The sequence below is a fragment of the Peromyscus leucopus genome, chromosome 9, assembly GCF_004664715.2.
Source record: "Peromyscus leucopus breed LL Stock chromosome 9, UCI_PerLeu_2.1, whole genome shotgun sequence".
NCBI lineage: Eukaryota > Metazoa > Chordata > Mammalia > Rodentia > Cricetidae > Peromyscus > Peromyscus leucopus.
This window is the reverse complement of record NC_051070.1, coordinates 101,676,236-101,686,342: the sequence shown is the minus strand read 5'-3', so window position 1 is coordinate 101,686,342 and position 10,107 is coordinate 101,676,236.

Here is a 10,107-nt window from a genome sequence, read left to right as displayed (position 1 = left end):
ATATGTTATTTTTATACAGTAATTTATGTTGCTATAATTTTAGGATTTTTTTCCTATTGTTTTCAGTCAGTTTGTTTTATGTAGGGAAATGCTAGATGAAAAGGAACAGGTGGCATATAAACATTTCTTACATTATAAATTTTAGTCTCACCATACATCCTGGATTTAATAGGACATGGGGAACAATATCTAACATAATTTCAACTATACAAGATTTAATAGAATTTTATCATTAACTAACATAACAATTTTCTTAACCATTTGATTTCATTTTTTTGCTGTTATAAAACAGTAATCTACTGAACATCATTGTGCTACAAATTATCAAGTGATTGTGTCTAAATGATTTCTACCATAAATGATTTCATCCATAAAACACAATGATCAAACACAAACTGGAATTTTTTTTCTTCTGTGTGTGCACATAAGTTTCTCTTCTTGCTAACAGTTTTCATTGAGGCATCAAAGCATCTCATTTTGCTCTTAGCTGAACCTTCAGATTCTAAAATGATGTACAATGTGTACTATGGAAGCAATTAATGTTTGTCAGAGTGATTAATTAATAACTGGATGCTCACTGCTTTCTTACTTTTTAAATGTTATTTATTTAAGATGCTGGACATTGATTATATATGTTGTAAATATTCCAATTTCATTATTCACATAATATTTCTGTAATTACTAATCTAAAACTGAATCCATTTTAAGGATTTTCTTCTTTTGTTCCCATTCTTAGAAACTAAAACGATTCCATTTGAAATAGGCATTTATAAAACCTTGATATAAAAATATATTTCTTCAACTTTTCCTTGTGAGTATTTTAACATAGCATCAGTTACAATTTTTAATACAGTGAATGAAATTTAAAATACTTTCATAGTCTGTTAATTTTTGTCTATGGATGAATATATTTCTGAGACATCATTTATGTTCCATTTCTCTTTATACCTGTGTCAACCAATCAGGTTCAGTGCCTGAAGCATGACATTTCTGGTTCCACGCTGAGTTGATTTTTATCTCTCCATTTGCTTCTGGTTTACAAATGGGCATTGAATCTTCAAATCCATTTAACAATAAGATATTGTTTAATACTTCCTAGGTGGGTTTATTTTTAATTTTTTTTATTTTGCTCATATATTTGCTGCTGAAGTCCCTTTTATGTTCTAACTCTACTTTGGCCACATTTGTAACTATCTTCCTACTCATTTCTTATTGATAGATCATAGTCATCTATCTTAATAGGGATAAAAGTCGCTTTGCACTCTAATAGAAATAGATGTAAAGTTTAACTGCCCACCTAGCACTCACCATTGACTTCATGCTGTTAAGGAAGTAGATAATTAGACTAAATTAGATAAATGCTTTATTGAAGCAACAGCACTCAAATGCTATCTGCTGTTTACTGTGCAGGAAGAAAAGTCACACTGATAAATGAACTAATGGGAACATGTCTTCAAATTGTTGAACTAAATATCAGGCTACTGTTAGTGATTTCTTTTTTATTATGCTATTATAATCCATTTGAACATACTTCATTTACTATAACACTGAACAGTAGCAGTTTTCCCAATGAAAATTCTGTCAAACCTTAATATAATAATATATTAGTATAATATAATAAGAGCATACTAAATGTTCTTTCTAATATAAAAAGCATTTATGATGCAAATATTTATGGACAGTACATCTGTATTTGTAATAATAGAAATGGGTTGACAAGTCTTGTCCATGCTTACCTGCTTTCCCACATCTGGCATTGGTACTTGACCCTACAGCTAAGCTTAGAATATAAAGAATATAAGGAAATAAAAAAGTGAGCAGGTATGAATTCCATCCTTTGAATGAAGCTATCCCTCAGATACTTGAACTTGGTCTTGTGGAGCCTTGTTTTGAAGTTGGGAACTTTTGCCTGGAGATCTAGAGGTTCAGGTGTACAGAAGGAGCTAGTGTTCCGCAGCTTATCCTTGTCAAACTCCCTCCAAGAGCTCTGGATCACCACAGGCTCTGTAATCCTTGCTTCAGATTTCTATGAGGCAAAGAGATTATTTATTCTCACACCGAGGCATGGACATAGATTCTCATTTTTCCCATGTCTCTCCAGGCTACCAGTGACAGGCCAACCTCCAGCCAGAGTTCTTGGTGTTTCAGTCTGCCCAGCCTTGAACTGCCAGAGAATAAACACTGTGAGATTTTAAGAAGATTCTCTGAATGTCCTTGAATGGGTCTTAATGTAAGAAAACACACTTCTTTCTTCACCTGAATAAAAATCAATATAGAATTCTGGAAATTCTTTTTCAGGGAGTTCCCTCTCCATCCAAAGTTCCCATTTCCACGGGAAGGAGGCAAGTAAATGCTGGTGCTTGAGAAGTGCTTCTCACACTTTTTATCATGCCTTCTTAGCTGACCTGAAGCTTCTGGAAGGAGGTACCACAATTACCTCCTATAGTTTTCTCAACCTAAGAGTTTAGTTAAGTTTGGAAGAAGTTTCATTTGTTAGTCTATACATGTATCTGTAAATAGTAATCACGTATTTTGTTATATAGTGTACAGCATAAGTAACACTGATGCATATTAATCGATAATTATATATTGCAAGTGTATGCATGTACATATACACTAAAATCTTTTATGCAAAATTTTTTGAGCTTAGAAACTCAATTAAAATAATTCTGGGAAGGGAAGATAATTTTCTGACCTTAATCCATTTGTGTCCATTTTGTTTTCCTGAAGAGTCATAGATTTCATGGATAGTTCTGTGATAATCAGCAAGGAAGTTTTATTCAGTTTAGTAATCAAAAGGACTTCTATATTTATATTCTATACACCTTAGTGTTTTTATTTCTCTTTTTTTGTATTCGTTGTGTATATTTATATTATTTTACTTTTTCAGATAATTTCATATTTTTATTGTCAAACATTTTTTGTTTATGTGTGTGTGCATGTGAGTACGTATATGTGTGAGTGCATGTGCATGTACATGTGTGTGTGTGTGTGTGTGTGTGTGTGTGTGTAAGTTTGTTTATATGTACATATATGTCAGTGCTTACAGAGGCCAGAAGAGCTGGAGTTAAAGGCAGCTTGTGAGCTGCTCTGTGTCAGTGTTGGAACTCAAACTCAGGTCCTCAGCTAGAGCAGCAAGCATTTTGACCACCGAGCCCCCTCTCCAGTGTTATTAAAGCATTTTCTTAGGGTCTCACTTCAATCTTATTGTAATATATCTCTTTCTTCTTTAATGTTGTACTCTTCAACACTGATGTAGCTGTCAGGTATAGCTTGGTTTCATTTTCTTTTTTAGTTTTGGTTATGTTTTTCCAAATGTTCTTTAAATAAACTATTCTATTTCACACTAGATATTTGCAATTTTAAAAAGAGGTATTTTTATTTTTGTTCATTTTTTATTTTGTTAAGTGTTATTTGGTTACTTTAAGCAATTTTGTGCTTGTTATTGTTTTAACACTTGAAATTCTGTATTTTAGGATAGAAATACAGAAAATTTCTTAGACTTGATTTTTAGCTTTAATCCCACTAGCTCATGTTTTTGCTTGAAAATTCTACTTTTATTCTGTCAGATTTTAATTCCTCTTTTTAACTTATCCTTTTGAAGGTTTCCTCTTGACTGCCTTTCACATTATACATTCTTTTTCTTCCTGTCACTCATTAACTTCTATCCTCCATCTCATTACTGAGCATAACTTTTTTTTACATTGATGTAGCAGCATATACAGAAATAATTTATTTAGAAATGAGCCAGGGCCTCTCTGTGTTAAAGTGGTCATGCTCAGTCTTCACGTGCACAGATGATTTCATGTTGGTCATACTATGGTAGTTCATGATCTCTTTGCTTTGTGTGACTAGCAATTTCTCCAGAATTTATATCTAGCATGAGGGAGGTCAAATGACTCTGGTTTATTTCTTCTACTGAACATATATTTTAACATATTTCCAATCTTGGATCAGTGGCTGATTGATATAAATTCATAATCACATTTTCAGAAGTTAGCATTTTGAAGTGAATGGATTAGTGTCATCACACAGTGCTCATTCTCGTCATGTTGATCCCCATTCGCTTATGAAAGCAGCAATATTTGTAGCCATGGTCATGACTGTCAAGTGATCCTTTGGAACTCCTTCATGACACTTACCTTCAATAAAAATGGCGATGTTCTATTTATCTACCAACTATATTATGTATGTAGAAATTTCATATAGCCCAGAAAATTGGGTATATCTATCCCTGTTCTAGAGTCTTCCTTTATCCTTCTCACTTATTATAGACAATCAGTAGGTTTAATGAATTAGTACCAGGACCATCTTTATTTAGTCTACAATGTTCTGTCCTGTGTTAGACTTTTGAAACCTTACTATCTAACAACATTCACTAAAGAATATGACAAGATAAAATGTCAGGATATATGGACTATAAGTTGAAACACAACCTCTTAAAGTTTCCATCTATTCTGTATATTGGTATATAAGTTTCTTTACTTCTCTGTCCTGGCTTTAGTATCTTTGAAGTAAGATGATGTAGATGTTGAATTCATAGGGTTTTCCATGAGTAGCAAATAAATGACTATATGTAAAATTTCTAAATCCTCATATATATTTCAATTCTTTATAAACAGTTGCTTTTATGGCAATGTCACTTTTCTTAAAATTAATAGTATTTTAAAATAATTTCCCTTTTCCTCACTTGTCTTCCTCACCACTATATTATTTCCATTTTGGTTGGGAGGTATGGCTTTACTCAGCTGTATGAAGCCTTCCCTTTTGTTTTTTTAATACTTTAACCAAAACATATCAATGATACCTCAAAAGACAAAATATATATCATGAGAGAAGGTAGTATCTATTCTAATGCCAAGAAAACATTGACTGTTGTTAACACTCAGGTAATATTAAACATTGACATACATTGAGGTAATAAACACCTAATAATCCATTGAATTATACATGACAGATAGATATTTACAAAGCCTTCCATTAATATAATGGCTTGTGTAGCAATCACAAATGTGAGGATTGTTTCTAATGAATACTCATAGATCATATGTGGAGTTAATGAAGTAGGACATAATATTTTAAATGCAAGATGACTCCAATTTTCTGACATTATATATTTGTTTCATTTAAGGGAGTGAAAATAAATGTCATCAGATATTAATAGTGATTATCTCCTGATAGTAATTTAAATTTTTCTCATAAGTTTTATGTGTAAAATAAGATGGGACATTTTTCTAATGAGAAAATAAAATTAATTTTCACATTGAAGTATTTTTGCTCAGCTCAAGTCAATTACATTTAAATTAAAAATCTTTTACATTGATATGCAAAGAATGAAAAAAGCTAAAGCTCATGTGATATCAAAACTTGGTGTTAGCAACTTGTAGAAAAGCATATGAGTAATGTGAAATAGTGTTTTCTATTGTCATACTTGGGGACCCAGGCATATCATTTCTTGCAGTGTGCATAGTCCTGAAATGCTGCAGGTCATTTTGAATTGCTGAGATCCATAGATTTCTTTACACACCTTATGCAATGTTTGCGTTTACACCTTTAGCCCCCCATCTAAAAAATTACACACTTTATCTCAAAAGTGTTACTGCATTGCTTACAATTTAAGTCTTTACAGATCTTATGAAACTCACTTATGAACCTGCTGTCTCCTTCAAAAAGAAAGAAAAATTAGTGTGTTTTATAATATCACCTCTAGGTTATTTAACTGGAGGAGTAAGTGAATGGCAAAAAAAATTTGAATTTCAAAGGATAATAGTATGTCTAAATAAATTATAAACTGCAATGTGCATAGCCTCTAAATGCAATGTTTACAAAGAAAACACATTGCCATGGGAAAATATGACATTGTTTAAATTATAATATAAAACAAGATAATAATGTAATATACAAATATATGTAGGCAAAAAGCATGCAAAGACACCTCATTTTATGGTTGTAATATAGCTGAATTGATGACTGATTAATTTGTTATTCTTCAGTGACATTACTTTCAGAAAAACAATGTAAAATAAATTAAAAACAAACACACCATTCTTTAAATCACCCAGAGTGGAAATGTTTAGGGCACTGGGTACCTGTCTTTTATTTTTGGCAAACAAAGGATTCCCAGTGGTGCTTATTTCTTTTGTATTTTCAAAGTGAAATCCATTGAACATCTTTCCCCCAATTAATCAAAATAATGTCACAATATTTCTCAGTCTATAGAATGGTTTTTCAGCTACTAAAGACCACAAGTTCTGTTTGTGCCATGTAACTTAGTTTTAAAGGTATGTCTGTTTCTTTTTATATTTAATTCAGTAGCTTCTTGTATGTTTAGCTTAAAACATGAAGAATTCAATGGAAGTTATCAGTGAGAAAATAAGGTTGAAGTAAAAGATAATATGGAAACTTAGATTTGTATAAAGAAGTAAGTGCAGGTTTCATTCATTCTGTGCCACATTGGAAGAGATATTGAAACTGGACATTTTAGTACAACTCCGTGTTCAATGGGTATAATAATACTGTGTAAATAATTCTATAAAAACGAAGTACTGTATAGAATGATGTCTAGTTTGCCTTAAAGAGATGTTTTAAAAAATCCACTTTGTTATAAGAACAAATACATATATTTACTTGATATTTCCTTCTGTTCATCACTTTTGAGTTTTAGGAAATAAACATTTTACATCAAGCCTTTATGGGCATGATTTGTCAATGATTCTTTGTAACTTGCTGTTTAAGGAAAAGTCATTTGGTTTGCAAACTTTTCTTTCTTTTATTCAAATGGCTGATTCCTGACTTCCTCTCCTTGAACGTGTGAAGAATTAACATAAGGGACAATTCCAAAGTTGGAAAGTCATTTAACAATATGAGGAAAACTAACAAGCCTAGGCAATAGTGAAAAACCTTCTTGTCATTTACATTTGAAAGGTTCCTAGCTTATCTCTCATTAACATAATAAAAATGAGGAAAATAGCACTGGTCTCTTCTTTTACTTGAAAATCCCCCATTTAAGGAAGCAAAGCTAGAAGAGGCACATACAGAAAGAACTCAACCTAAGAGAATCTGAAGGCCTTGATGCAACAAAGGCTTCCAAGGAGCTCACATGGCTTGATGATGGCCAGGCTTTCCCGCCAGATAAAAATGTATCTAATGAAGTCTCAATGCAAATTGATTATGAAATTTTTGTGTAAGATTTTAATATTCAGCAGGATAGTTGCCACTCATAAAAAGTGAGGTGAAATGGAGATAAACTTTACCCAATGGTGAGAGATGTATGTCTAGATTAGTCTATTTTCCCCAGAGTACTTGATGCCAATTATACTTGTTGCTTTTTTAATATAAGATAGAGGAGATCAGCACTCAGGAGGCAGAACCAGATGGATCTCTGGGAGTTCAAGGCCAGCCTGGTCTACAGAGCGAGATCCAGGAAAGGTGCAAAGCTACACAGAGAAACCCTGTCTCGAAAAACCAAAAAAAAAAAAAAGAGGAGATGAATGAACACTCTTCAGTGAAAAAGATTATCACAGAAAAAAGGAACTGTTTTTGAATAAATATTTAAAATGACAAATGAACATTTTCATACTTTTCTGTTCATTATTTCACTCTCTTGACCATAGTTTAAAGAATGCATTTGCTTAACTTCACATGCATGATTGCATATTTGTGAAAACCATGATCAAAGGCATTTCCTTCTAATTCTCCTTGCACATATGCAATGGCCACAGGTGAAGATGTAGCAATTTTTAGGATGAGAATTTATGCTTTCCTATTTGTTTCTGTCTGAACAAATGCATCTGTCCTTCAATTTTTTGTTGACAGAGACAGCGCTCAATGGCACGTAGTGATCCTTGTGATAAAAGTCAGAGTAAACAATACACATTCTTGGTACATGCAAATCTTAAAAAGAGATACTGAATCCAAGGCTTTCATGGGGTTAATATTTAACATAGCTTAGTGCTCTGTGTGCATATAGTTTTTAAAGCCCTTCAATTTGTTTACTGTAAAAAACATACCATCAGTGTAGAGTACATTGCAGTTCTCTTCGTGGTTCACCAGACCTCTAAATATATCAAAATCAAGTCCAAAAAAATGTGAGATTCCCCATAGTTTGATTTTGCAAACTACTGCATAGAATCTTTATAACTTGAAATCACAACACAACTGAAATTTAATGTCTTTGATTCAAATATTTTAACATTTCACATTGTTTTATTGAATACTAAAAAAAATCAGACTTTATGAGCTCTTGACCAAAACAAATTATAAACAGAAAAATCAGTGCTAGTCTGGATGGTATTGAAGAAGCATATTGGTATTGATTTGTCAAAACAGCAATCATAGACAAAAGCCAATAAGTACATACTACTTTTTGGTACCCTCAAAATTAGGATTATTTTGAACTTCAATGTCTAAGTTTCAACAGAGAATTTACTTAATTTTAGAGGGTTTATGTTAAAAAGTTTGACTTGTACCAGGGGTAGTAGCAAACCCCTATAATCTAATTCAGTAAGCTGAGGGAGAAAATTGTGTGTTCACTGATAGCCTGAGCCGCATGGCAGGGCCCTTTCTCAAGACAAAGGAATGTGAGATGCAAATACTTGAGAGCACCTATCTATATATCTATATATCTATATATCTTTTACTTTTTTATAGCAAATGAGTCTGACTACTATTTCTATAACTAAAGGACATAGTCAAAGTCTCATGCCTGCTATGGAGAGGCGTTGCTCTGTTTTTGATAAGCTCTCACATTTCCTTTAGGACAATCATGAAGCAAAGTTTGATCCTTGAATCTCAAGCTTTACAATCAGGTATTTCTTGGCTATCTTTTCTTCATCACCTGATCTTGGTAAATTTACCTTAAACAATCCAGTTACTCCATGGCATGTGCTGTTACAAATGCCAATCTTATTCAGAGATATATACATAGGTTCCAACTTTTGTAAGATTTTCTGAGATGGATCTTTAGGCATGAACTACTTACAGAATAATGTTGAATGGGTATATAAGTTGACTGGTCAAAATATGAATTAGACTGACTAGATAACAAGGTGGTTGACTGGAAAGAAAAAAAATCAAAAATGAAGTAGACCATATACCTTATGTAACAGATGAGGTCAAGTAACTGCTCTTATCTGTAAGTTAGAAGCTTTCACAAAGATGTATGTCTAACTTATTTCCAACAATACAAGATTGTTTCTTTTCACACAGTTCTTTCATTGGCAACAATACACGTGCAATCAATACAGGAATTTATGACAAACAACCATCAAAGGACAAGAAACCTGCTCTCTGTTTTACCAAGTCCCTGTGAGTATTCTGTTACTGATTTCACTGAGATGTCTGACATTAGTGCTACACCTCCTTGCCACAGCCACACATTCTGCCCTAGTAGACTTCAGTTGTACCATAGGTCAAAAACATTTTTAGAAGTATTTTTAAAAAGACCACATTTGTGATAATTATACACTGTAGAGACAGTAATCATTCATACCCATAATTTAATTGTCATTTTCAAAAGGGAGTCTAATATACTTTAGTGTCGGGTTTTTGAATTTTTTTTTAATTCAAGGATATTTTAGTTTGATTAAGAAAGAGAAGAAACTGAAAACATCTGTCTGACAAAATGTTGCCATTTGGCTGGCCATGAAGGTTTCATGGCATTCCATGAGGTAATCACTTGGTATTTGTCAAATGAAGCAAAGATAAGGATACTCAAATAATCACTCCAATTTAATGTTCATATATATCTGTATTGTGAGTGTATTCACAGTAGGAAACAAATGAGTAGATGTTAGAGAGGGAATGTCTTCCTTCACCCTCAGTATTTCTTTAAAAGGGAAAGAATGAAAAAAGGAAGAGATAAAGCTTATTTGAAAGCTTCATTTCGCAGGGCAAATTGAGTGTTTACAAAAGTAAGAATTGCCTAGAAACCTTGGACTGGTCTTGCTTGGAATGAGGACTAAATTTCTGAAGACAAGATACAAACAGCATAGACATGCTATCCATTGAAAACACTGTAGTGATGCTATACAATTGAATAATAATAAAAAGTATTCTTTATATATATATAAAATGTTTCCCAGATACCAAAAGATCAAATAAAAATCC